Raw genomic sequence first — 12,809 nt, 5'->3', positions numbered from 1 at the left:
GGACTCTGTGGGGGGCCAAGCCCCCACCCTACTGGGCTCCCACACACAGAAGCTTTGTCTGAGCTGTTGATGCATAATACATGGGCGCAGGCCCGGACCAGCCGCGGGCCCATCTTGGACAACAGGCCCGTCACTAAGAGGCTGTGAGGGACACAGCCAGGACACAATGCCCCAGTCAGAGCTGAGGGCAGCGGATAAAGGGCCTGCTGGGGCCTGCTGGGGCCCTGGAAGCAGCCCTTCCCCCAACAGTCAGTGCAAGGGTGGAGAGGAAGGCAGTCCCCAGACAGCCCCGGGAGTCCTGAAATCCTCCCAACTGCCTTCAAGTGCAGCCTCCAGCCCCATCTTAATTCACAGGCTTAGCCACTTCTCCCTTGTGACCTACGAAGAGCCATCTAGCACCCCTCTTTGTCCTGGTCTTCATGTTTTCTTCTTTAAAAGAGTTTCTCCATCAGGTGTTACCATCCATCAGGGTTCACTGTGCTTCTTGGGGTCTTTCTCGGGCAATGGTTTCTGATTTTGGCTGGCACAGAGGCCCCTCACATTAACATGCCCACATATCAGTGGAAGAGCAAAGCGGGGATAACAGAAAATAAGAGAGGGGAGTTATGAATCATCTACACTTAAAAGAAGCACAATTTTATGTGCTAAAACAGCACCCTTTCTGTTGCAAAGTACTTCAGTGGATAAATCCACATGCAGCCCAACTCATATAAGCAGAATTGGGCAATTTACATGTATAGATGCTTTAGCAATAAGGGCCCATGAGATTCGTCTTTGAACCATCAAAGAAACACATTCAAAATGTGTTCAGAGGCTCTCACCAGCATGGAGATGTTTATTCTGGGGCCTGCTCCCAGAGATGCTGATTCAGGATGTCTGGGTGAGAGCCCAGAAATCTGCATTTTCTAACATGTAACTAAAAGATCCCAAAACTGGTGGTCCACAGGTGACACTTTAAAACACAGCAATTAATGAAAAATTCTAGGTTTCAAATATGCAAATAAGTACCACTCCCGGGTAGTTCACTACACAACCCACCACAAACTAAATCAATAGTGATGGTGCTAAACTTACAGCAATTGATCATTAAAAAGCAGGGAAAGCAGCAATTGGACACTGGGGCCAGGTCAAGATGACACTGAGGCTAAAAGACCTTACTGAGATTTCTGGGAGTTCCAGCTGTCAATAGCTGGACCTTGCCAAGGTCTTGGTAGGATGCTGATTTCAAGGCCCCAATAAACTCTGCAAATGTAACAACATGGGTTTACAAATACCATGGTTTGATCACCCTTGTTTGATACAGGAGGATATTTGGTTGGGTTTTTAAAAGATTTTATTTATTTATTCATGACGGACACAGAGAAAGAGACACAGGCAGAGGGAGAACCAGGATCCCTGTGGGGAGCCCAATGTGGGACTCGATCCCAGGGCCCCAGGATCACGACCTGAGGCAAAGACAGACACCCAACCACTGAGCCACCCAGGTGCCCCGCATACAGGGGGATATTTGTAAGCAGTCTTTGGTTGTGTGTTAAAATACAAATCTGTGGAATTGGGCTTCCCTGGCTCTTAAGAATCCAAGAAAAAGCTGGCAATTCTGAATCTGTTCTCAACCCGTTCAGGGAGCGCCTTGCCACTCACCAGTGGACTGAAGACTAGTCCTCCAAGATTTGCTGCATAGAGATAAAGGAGGGAAGGAGTGTGGAGTTTGAGAAGGGGAAGAGCCAGTTTCAATCTATTTTGATAAATCTCAATTTGGTAAGCCATTTTAATAAGCTGCTGCTGCCGCCATCATGCAGCTATTTGGAGCCCCTGAAGCTCCAGGCTTTAAAATCTCTTTTTTTCCCCAGAGCTTGCTCACTACGCCCCCAACCTGCACCCCCACCCCCACCCCAGTTCTGTCCTATTCTTATAGTAAGAGAGTCTCAATTTTTAGCAGGGAAAAAGACTACATTTCCCAGCCATCTTTGCAGCCAAATGTGTAATCATGTGATGAAAGTTCTGGTCAATAAGATATGAGCAATAGTGCCACAGTGGCAACTCCAGGTACCTTCCTGTAAAGGAAGGGGGAGTCCTTTCCCCCCCTTCCCCCTCCCCCTAGGTAGAAACAGGGACATGGGGTGAGCCATCTTAGATGACAGAGCTAAAAGACAGAAGGAACCTGGGCCCCGAGCCCTCTGGAAAGGAGAGCCGCCTTAACAGCCCAGATTCTTCTATCTAGATGCAATGTAAGAGAGAAATCAACTTCAATTTTGTTTATGCCACTTTATGCCATGTTTATGGCCTTTAAAGACCAGCCCGAACCGAAATCCTATTTCTGATCCCATTTCTCACTCTTTCATGACTCCAGGGGTGCGGGTGGGGGTCGGGGGCTGTCTGTCTTGTGCTTCAGAAAAGCCAGGGAAGACACGGCACACGAGCCAGGACTAGAGTCTTGTCAATCCCATGGCCTCTCCTGGAAATTCTGGGCAAGAAGAGAAGATGGATGGGTTTCTCTGAGGAGTCATCAGTGTTGGTGCAGTTAGGGAGGGGAGTCCCATGTTGTGCTAAGCCCGGCCATGCCAATTCCCTGTGCAGGCCCGGGGGTGGTTAATGGCTCTGTTGTTCTGCCTTGGTAAGAGATGCCAAGGAAGTTGTTCTAGGCCCCAAGGAACAAGTGGGGTGGGGAGGGCCGAGATGGGTTATAAACCAGGCGCTGCCATCTGTCTCTCCCCACATGTTGGGCACTCCCAAGCTATCGATCTACACACTGGAGGAATCCCCAAATCATCCAATCCCACTCCCTCATTTATGGAGGGGGAAACAAGTCATGTGTGTTCAAGGTCAGCAGCTAGAGAGTAAGTTACCAGCAGGCCACGGCTGGAACCCGGGTTTCCTGGCCCCACTCCGTTAATGGGCTTTCTAGATGTTGTGCTCCAGCTAGTGGGAGAGCCTGGCTCCCAGAAATTAGCAGTATGCAAAATCCAACCAAACGACCTCCCCTCATCCCCACAGCTCTCCTGCCCACCCCAGACCTCAGATCAGAGCACTCCCTCCTCCATCATCCATTCCAGGATTTGAGGGCTCCCCTGCAGTGCTGGGCATTTCTCAGTCTCCTAAGTTCTCTCCCATTCTCTCTTCCTCCTCCTTGCACACTACCTCCATAAATAAGTGGAGTTACTGCTGATTTGGTCTTATGATCATCATTTCAATGTCTGCACACAAAGAACTGCATAGAAAATAAGAACTTGCTAAATTCAATGCCTATCTTTATCCCTCTATATTCACTTTTGGTCCTTGTCAACATGTATATGGAAAAGACATCAAGAGCCTTTAAAATCTTCATTCATTTTGTCTTATTGTATCTATTCTTAAGAATCCACCCCAATAAACAACGATCAATGGGATGCATTTCACATATTGGATATTACTTAAAAGTCGAAAATTGGACCCACCTAAATGTCCAATAATAAGAGGTTGATAAAATCAACTATGTTGGGGCGCCTGGGTGGCTCAGTCCATTAAGTGTCTGCATTTGGCTCAGGTCATGATCTCATGACCTGTGATCGAGCCCCACATCGGGGTCCGTGCTCGGCGGAGGGATGGGGGGAGGTCTGCTCCTCCCTCTGCCTCTGCCCCTCCCCACCTGTTCATGCTCTCTCTTGCTCTCTCTCAAATGATAAATAAAAAATCTTAAAAAAATCAAGTATGTTCACGTTTATAGGATAGACTGTTCCACAAACATAAAAAGGATATACCACATTTCATCAAATCTAAATCAACCACTTCTAGGACTGACCATTACTTTATATTATTCAGAGGAAAAAAAAATGAAGTCATTAACTGCAACATGCTATCAATTGAAAATACAATTGCAATTTCAGGGATCACAAAATGTAAAAAAAATATTATAATCAATGAAATATGGTGTAAATAATACCATGGAGGAATGCTCTCGATACAATATCATAATAATAAATGCACAGGGTAGGATAAGCTCACATACACTCAGAGGAAAAAAAAAATCTAAGTGAAAGGAGAAAGCCTAAAATACAAAGGGTAGTACCCTGAGAGAGTAGGCTAAAGGGTGATATTTTATTTCCATCTTTACGGTGTTCTGATTTTCCAAATTTCCAGAATGAGAAAATGTCACTTGTATAATCTAAAAAAGATATTGTAATTTTAAAAGTCAATGTAGAAACGAATACAGTGGAACAGATAGAACCATGGTGAGCACACACACGTCTATACAGAGACTGTCCCCATGAGTTGTACTCAGTGCCTGGGGTGCATATCCTTGTGTTGAAGAACCGCAGTTGGTTTAGCTTGGTTGTTGTTCATGAAATGTTCATGGATGTACGTGGAATATTTCCCAATTTTTTTGCCAACACAAATAAAGCCTTGTGCAAAATGCTTCTTTTGTGCTCCCTCTCGGGGTTTTTCCTTGGCCCCTTCCAGGGTGTCGAATGAAAGGTGCTACCTGACATGTCTGGGTGTTGGTTGGTATCTCTGTTGGAGTCAAGGGACAGGATGGTCTAAAGACTATTTTCACTCTGTCGCTCTGTTTCTAGATGTGAACATTCTGGATAAGCCTGATGGCACATTGGCCTCCCAAAGCTGCCTCACAGAAGCTGGAATCCTTCTACTGGGGAGTAGAGTATCACACTCTGCAAGGTGATAAGCCATTTGAATAAGGAAAATGAAAAGTTCCCTGAGAGATGGGACTCTGGGAGAGACGTACTCTCAGGTATAGAAGATGGACATAGGATCTAGGCTGAGGCCAGGTTTCTTTCAACAGAACTTAAAGGCACAGGGTGCTTTGGGAAGGGGCAACGGGATAGGGAGGGATGGGCAAGTAAGAGGGATGTATGTGAGGAGGGGACATAAGGGAAAATGCAGAAGGGACGTGAGACCAAAGCAAAGGGCACAAGTTTTCCCAGGGGAATCAGCAAGCTGGAGCAAACCTGCATCCCTGCAGAGCCAGGGAAAGCCAGGTCTCTACCATCTTTGGATGTTGTGCCAAACCTCCTAGAGGTATTTGGATGAGTAGGACAAAAGGGTGGGGCGGGGAAGAGCAGAGGAGCATGAAGATGCAGGATTATAACAAAGGATCCACATCCTGGTAGTGCCCATGCTCAGTGGCCCCAAGGGACCAGCCAAATGTCGGGAATGGTCAGAGTCTTGGACGGGGACCAGGAGACTAAGATTCACATTGCGACTCTTTAAAGTGACCTTCAGTACATCATCATGTGCTCTCCAGTGGTCAGTTTCAGGAAATATGAATGGAGAGCAGAACCCAAGTGATCTTTAAGGTCCCTTCTGACTCGGACATCTTATGGTTCCGAAACAGATGCAACTCAATCAAGTAGCTCATTAAAGCTCATTTCATTAAAGAAAATTATTTTATTTTTAAATAATAGTTGTATATATTTAAGGTGTACAACATAATGATTTTGTGTGTGTGTGTGTGTGTGTAGTGAAATGGTCACCAAAGCCAAGCTAATCAACATCTTTCTACAGTTAGCGTGTGTGTGCATGTGTGTGTGTGCACTCTCGCATATGGGGAGAGCACCTGAAATCTACTCTTAGCAAATTTCCAGGTTTTAATACAATATGATTAACTAGAGTCACCATGCTATCTCTAGACTTATTCATCCCATAGAACTGCCACTTTGCACCCTTTGACTAACATCTCCCCATTACCTGCCCCCCACCCCATCCCATCCCTACCCGTCGTAACCACTATTCCGCTCTCTGCCTTTATGAATTTGGCTCTTTAGACTCTACATGTAAGTGAGATCATGCATTTTTTTTTCATCCTGTGCCTGGCTTATTTCACATAGTGCAAGGCCCTCCAGGTTCATCTGTGTTGTCACAAATGGCAGGATCTCCTTCTTTAAGGTGGAGTCTTGGTCTGGTTCCATATACACACACACACACATATCAAACATGTCACAATTTCTGTATCCCTTCACCCCTGATGGAAACTTAGGTGGCTTCCATATCTTGGCTATTGTATATAATGATGTGAACATGGGAGTGCAGATATCTATTCAAAGTACTGACTTCATTTCCTTTGGCTGTATACCCAGAAGAGGAATTGCTGGATCATATGGGATTTCTATTTTTAGTTTTTTGAGGAACTTCCATGCTATTCTTCATAGTGGCTGGACCCATTTACATCCCCACCAACATGCCCCGAGTGTTTCCTCTTCTCTCCATCCAAGCCAACACATGTTATCTTTTTTGTTTTGTTTTGTTATCTTTTATTTTATTATCTGACACTAGCCATCTGAACAGGTGTGAGGTGATATCTCATTATGGTTCTGATTTGCATTCCTCTGATGATGAGTCATGGTGAGCACCTTTTCATGTACCTGTTGGCCATTTGTAGATTGCTCTTGGAAAAGACGTCTCTTCAAATTCTTTGCTCAATTTTTAAAATGAGGCTGTTTGTCTTTTTGCTATTGAGTTGTAGGAGTCCCTTGTATATTTTTGCACATTAACCTCTTATCAGATATATGGTTTGAAAGTTTTTTCTCCCAGTCTGTAGACTGCCTTTTCATTTTGTAGATGGTTTCCTTTGCTTTGCAGGATTTTTTAGTTTGACGTAATCCCAATTGTTTATTTTTGCTTTGGTTGTCTGAGCTTTGGTGTTTTGGATATCCAAAAACATCACTGCCAAGGCCAACGTAAAGGAGCTTTCTCCTTCTTTTTTTTTTTTTTCTCCAGAATGTTTACAGTTTCATGTCTTACATTTAAGTCTTTAAATCCATTTTGAGTTGACTTTTATGTGTGCTTCAAGATAAGGGTCCAATTTCATTGTTTGGCATGTGGATACCCAGTTTTCCCAATACCACTGAAGAGACTGTCTTTCCCACTGTGTACATTCTTGGCGTCCTTATCAAAAATTAGCTGACTGTATATGCTTTGAGGTTTTTTTCTGGGCTCAAGCCACTCATTTTATTCATCAAACGATTACTGAACATATTATCTATGCAAGGCACAGCATTAGGACCAAAGGACTGCAAAGCAGAATGGGAGGGGGGACACACCTACAGAACATACAATAACTCATCAGGCACCAAGCTGCCCCGATGATTAGTGACAATCCTAGGAGGCAGGTACTATATTGTCCCCATTCTACAGACAACAGAACTGAGTTTCAGGCTTATTAGGTCATCTGCACAAGGACATAAGTTAGTAAGTAGTTGAGTTGAGAGCCTAACTCAGGTTAACCCACTATGTCTCATCTTCCCTCTTAAAAAAAAAAAAAAAAAAAGGCACTACTTTTGCTCACAATCCAGTAAGTGCCTGAGCTGGACAACTAACTGCCATGCTGGGCAGGAGGCGGGACAATGACTGATTAATTCCAAAAGAAAGATGGGGAAGGATTCGAGGAAAAGCGGGCATGGGAATCTGCCTGAAGCTTAACTCAGATTCCAGATTCGGAATACAGAACCAGGGGCAAGGGAGGGAGGGGTGGCATTTGGCGTAGAGGAGCAAAGGCATGAGTGGACAGCGGGTGAAGTTCATGGGCCATTTGGGAACGAGCAGGGAGCTTGTTGCTGGAACAGGGCGTCTGGAGATCAGGGCAGGGGACCAGCCTGGGAAGACGGGGTCAGGAGGCGACTGGTCTGGGATGTCAAATCTAGGGTAGGCAGTGAAGGGGTGCACCCAGGATCTGAGCCTGCCTCCAGCTCATCCCCCACGGGGTCAGGGAGTGGCTCAGCGCCTGCTTCCTAAGCCGGGCACTGGAGACCATGTGCTTTCCTGCGAGGCCCTAGCTCCTCTTCTGGTCTCTACCCGTTTACATTTACTGAGCGCTGCTGGCCTCCTGAGGACAGGGTCCATTTCTGACACATCTTCAAGGCTCACCTTGTAGGGGGTGCTCAGTAAATAGCCACCTAGTTAATTTTGACTAACAACTGGAATAATCACCACATCCGATTTTCTCTCTGTGCCTGAGTCTCTGGCCGGTTTCCACTAAGAAAACTGGTGGGTGGAGGGGAGAGGCTGGTTGCACAATGATGGGGCCCCTCGGGGATGGGCTAGGGGGCCAATGTGGATGACTCATGTGGATTCCAGGTCAAGCCAGTGTACCGAGTGGGATCTCTGGGCTCCCCCGCCCCATTCCATCCCATCTGCCATCACAGCCAGTGATGAGGCCCAGAAGGCCCATCCACACCGCGTGCGGTGCAAAGCGGCTCTCAATCCCACGTCCTCACCAACTGACCCCAGCTCACCCCGGGGCAGCTCGAGCAGCAGCCTTCTACCCGTAGCTCTTAGGCCTTTGGTTAAGTCACATAGGATGCTCCAGGTAAAGAATGGGAGTGACGAGGCCAAGGGCCAGCAGCACCTGAGTGTTAGGCCAGGCATGGGAAGGGGCTGGGGGCGGCCAGCAGCAGAGAGAAGATGGAGCCCTGGATACTCCCCGACTCCGCACACACCTCTTCTTTCCATTGACCCCACGATGGTTCAAATGCCTGTTACCACCTACTAGATGCTCATTGTGGGGATCCCCTCATCCCGGAGCTCACACAGCCAGCGCCTCCTTAAACATAGACCCTCGCCAGGAGAGGGATGAAAGCCCATTCCTACCGCCCGGTGTGTGTGAGCCAGGTCACCAAACCCTCTTCCCCTCTGCTAGGAAAGGCTCAAGAGCGGAATGCTGGCGGGTGAGGGCTAATTCTCTCCATGGAGCAAATGTGCCCCTGCAGGGTGCCTGCACCCTGGGACGAGGCCCCACACTCAGGTCACTCCAGTCACCCATAGCTTCCTCCCCCTCTCCTTTCCCCACCTGCTGGGACCACATCCCAGCCCCTGCGCCCCCTCACCCCCTGCCCTCCAGGGGCACAGGTCAGCACTGCTCGTCTGTGACCCCTTCCCTGCTCCCCAGGCACACTGTGCTAGCACCCATGCCCTCGGCCCTTTCCACTGCTGCCACCTGAGGACAGCTGGACTGGACTTCTTGCTCCCGCAGCTTTAGTAAATACTGCTGCAACACTTGAATGGATGGGTGGGGGGCTGGAATCGTGCACCCAGGAGGTGGCGAATAATGGCGATGATGATGATGACAAGAGGAAGAACTCCAAGTCCCCTCCTGCAGCCCCCTCACTCCTGAGAAAGGGCCACCAGGAGTCTGGCAGGGGAGGGGTGGAGAACGAAGCCTGGAGGCCCCAATTACTCAGGGTTTGGGGTTCTGGTTCCAGGGGGGTGGTTCCTCTCTAGGCTAGAAGGAAGGGGGAAGAAGTTGGGGGGCATTTCTCTGACTTGGGTCTTCATGTCATTCTCCAAAAATTCATTCCCCTCCAAATCCTTGAAAAACAGAAGTGCGCCCCGCCATGTGCACACGCACACACACACCTGAGAAGGTGGAGAGAGCCAGGCTCCCTGCCAGCCAGAAGGTCAGCCTGCTCGGATTGGCCTGGCCAGGGGAGCAGAGCATGGGGACGGAGAGCCAGCCTTGCTGGCTATTTCCCCAGGAGGCCTGGAGACTGTGACCACCACTGCTGGGGTCTGGCCGTGGTAGCTGCCATAGGAGACCGACCCTGGGGACTGCACAGCTCAGGTCACAGGACAGGCTCTGGCTTCTGGCTCTGGACCCACAGGCACCCCTGGGGAAGCCACCAGGTTTGGGGGTGGCTGCAGAGAGAGGAGAGGTTTGCCCAGAGGCAGAGCCCGAGTTTTGACTGGAAGATGATAAAGGCTGTGGGCTCTCAGAAAAGCCAGCCACATGAACACGGGATGGTGCCCACTCCTGGAGATCTAGTCTGACCCACCTTCGAGAGAGCCAGAGAAGTACCATTTTAAGAAGACTTGGAGGTGGGTTCCATGTCCGGTCCCCTTGAATCCAGGTGTGGAAGTGACACTAGGTCATAAGAAGCCGTGCCTCTTCTATCTTGTTTGCTGGAATGCTTGCTTCTGAAGCCCCGAGTCATGATGTAAAAAAAAAAAAAAAAAAAAAAAAAAAAAAAAATCTGACTACTCTAGGCCACCATGTCATGAGGAAGCCCAAGCCACACAGCGCTGTCACGTATAGATGCTCCAGTCCCCAGTCCCAAATGAGCCTGCCGTCAGTCACGTCACCTTAGTTCAGGCACCAGACAAGGGAGCGAAGAAACTTCCAGATGATTCAAGCCCCTTAGCTCTTCAAGTCACCCCTCATCATTTGCATTATCCTACCTAGGACCCCAGACATTGTGGAAGGGGGACAAGCTATTGTCTTTGTGCTGCGTCTGACCCACAGAACCCATGATCGTCTGACCACAGAACCCATGAGACTCCTTGCTAACCCCTCCATCGACTCCAAAAGACCCCAATGTCTGTCTTTATCCTGGTGAGCCAGAGAGAAAGCCGGGAGACACTCAGAACATGAGAGAAGGCTCCTTTTTGTAGTGTCCCCCCCCTCCCCAGTATGGGACACCCTTTCCTCGGCTCTGAATCATCCACAGTTAATGAAGGCTGTATCGAACACCTACAAAGTGCCAGTCCTGTGCCAGCAGCTCCAGGGGATGCCAAAAATGTCTTCCATGCCCATTGCTCTGCTCAAGAAACCACCCCCTATCTGGAGCCATCAGAGGCTGACCAGAGATACCGGGGCATATGCAACTCTGTGCTAAGTTATGTTCCAGATTTTTCTGTCTGTCCCAGTTTCAAATACTCTGCCCTGCGATACCCATGAGCTAGCAAAACATCCCCATCAGTTCAATGTTTCTGTATCCAAACCGCGCTTTCCACATGGCCTCTTCCACCCAGAAGCAGCTCAAAACTCTTGCAGTTGGGTGCTAGTTGGTACGGATGACCATTCCCCACTCCTTGACGTTCTCTTGGCCACACCTCCTCAGTCACCTCTGGGGGCTTTTCCTGTCCTTAATCTCAGAAGGTTCAAGCCCGGCCACCCCCTTCTCTCACCTTGACCCAGCTGCCCCCACCCCTGGGTTACCTGGGAGCTCTGAACAAACACTGATACGATCTACCCAGGGATTCTGATTCAACGCCCGGAGGGACCTCCGTTGGTGCTGTGTCATGGCTGAGACCCACTGCCCTGCCTCGGGTCATCCACACTCGGGGATTTCACACCATCTACAAGCTGACGGCTCTGCAATTTCCACCCTGGGCCTGGGCCTCATTCCTGAGCGTTCATCCCATCCATTTGGATTCTCCCATGCATGCTTGGCTTAACACATGGGCACAGATTACTGATCCTCTCCCCACCCCTATCTGCTCCTCTTCGGCCACCGTGACTCCCAGTAAGTGGGACTTCCATCTACCAAGCAGATCAACCCTCAAACCTCAGAGCATCTGTGAATCCCCCATCCCTTCTCCCCCGGCCCGCCTCTAGGTCCTGTCCACTTTCCCTCCATTTGGTTTTACACAGCGATAACCACGGTGTGCAGAAAAACTCCGCATCCTTTCCTTTTCACTCAGCATGAACATTTTTCCACATTGCCATATCATTTTGGTATTAGAATTTTTAACAGCTGCAAAATGTTCTATTGAATAAATGCTGCCTAATTTACTTAGCCAGTCTCATATTGCGAGGCCTTTATTTTGCTTCCCATCTTTTGTTGTTATAAATAATGCCATGATGAGCATTTTGATGCATAGAGCCTTTCTGCGTCTTTGGATTATTTCTTTTGGACAGATTCCCAGAAGCAGGATTACTACTAGGTCACAGGATATGGACATTTTTGTGGCTTGTGATGCATGTTGCCAAACTGCTTTGCAAAAGGCTGATACTCCTTTACTTTTATGTGTCCTTGATAACGGCTCCTATGGAACACACTGCCACAGGACCGAGGACAACCCGGGGCAGCTGGAAGTTTGGAGTTTCTTTCTTTTTTAGAAGGCCTCTTAAAAGTTTGCTTAATTTTCTCCAAACGAGCAAGATAATAAATAATAGAGAAAGGCGAAAGGAGACATATAACCAAACATAACGAAGGCACCTACAATCTCACTTTTGCACGGGTTCCCAGGACCTCTGATTGTTGGGATGCTAGGACAAAGAACTCACTGTATTTACACAGAAGTGAAATGGTTGTTTTAGGTTAGGCCTGATACATACAGAGAGCTGGCCTTCCGGGGAGTGGCCCCCTGGGAACCTGGGAAGGACATGCACGTATCCTAACCACATCGTGGAGAGCAAATCAACACTTTTTTTTTCTTTAAACGAACACCAAAAAATTACTTTTTAAATTCCCGGAGTGAAATCCCACTTAGGACTGGCTAGGGATGGCCTCAGTGAGGGCATAGCTTTGCCCCTCACTAATAGGGTTCCTCTCCTTAGCCACAAGCAGAGTTATGTAGACACAAGCTTGGTCTTTTCAAGGAGGGAATGATGGTTTGGTGAGGGGGTGGGGGGAGGCTGGCCATGAAGCTCCAAATGATTTCCTGACCTTACTTAGAAGCTGGTGTTGAAAGATGCTCCCAAGTAGGTCTCAACACATTCTAAGCAATGGCTGGAGCCCCTGGAATTCGTGTGACATGAGGGGACATCTAAGTGACATCGTGGGCCAGCAAACACAGTGGGGATAAAGAGGGGCGGGTATGTTTCCGGGGGGCGGTGGGGGCTTACTGTGCACCAGGCTCTGTGTTCACTCCTTTTGTAGGTGAGGAAACTCGATGCTCACGATGCTACTTGTACAAGGGGGTGACCGAAGTGACTACTCTTACTATCCCCATTTACAGATGGGGAAACTGAAGGTTTAAAACCCATCCTGGACCTCATAGCTGTAGGGTGGAAGAGGCCGGGATCTGGGCCCCACCAGTCTGACCCCACAGCCGGCCTCTTGTTCAGAATCTCCAGGGTTGTGCACGTTCTAGAATGA

The 12,809-nt window shown here is 48.4% G+C and overlaps 1 protein-coding gene across 5 annotated transcripts in view; it reads right to left on the bottom strand.

Moving 5' to 3' along the window:
* CORO2B (coronin 2B) overlaps nt 1–12,809 on the bottom strand; it is a 134,446-nt gene that overhangs the window by 96,856 nt on the left and 24,781 nt on the right. The window contains exon 1 of one of the 5 annotated variants that reach the window (XM_077881653.1): nt 12,557–12,697. The exons of 3 other annotated variants lie outside the window; for them this stretch is intronic. The gene's annotated coding sequence lies outside the window, so the exon portion shown is untranslated. Of the gene's footprint in view, nt 1–9,761; nt 9,891–12,556; nt 12,698–12,809 lie in introns of those variants that run through there. One more of the 5 variants, XM_077881651.1, reaches the window with a different exon arrangement.

The sequence above is a fragment of the Canis aureus genome, chromosome 32 (assembly GCF_053574225.1).
Source record: "Canis aureus isolate CA01 chromosome 32, VMU_Caureus_v.1.0, whole genome shotgun sequence".
Taxonomy (NCBI): domain Eukaryota; kingdom Metazoa; phylum Chordata; class Mammalia; order Carnivora; family Canidae; genus Canis; species Canis aureus.
This window is presented reverse-complemented; position numbering and strand designations above follow the sequence as displayed.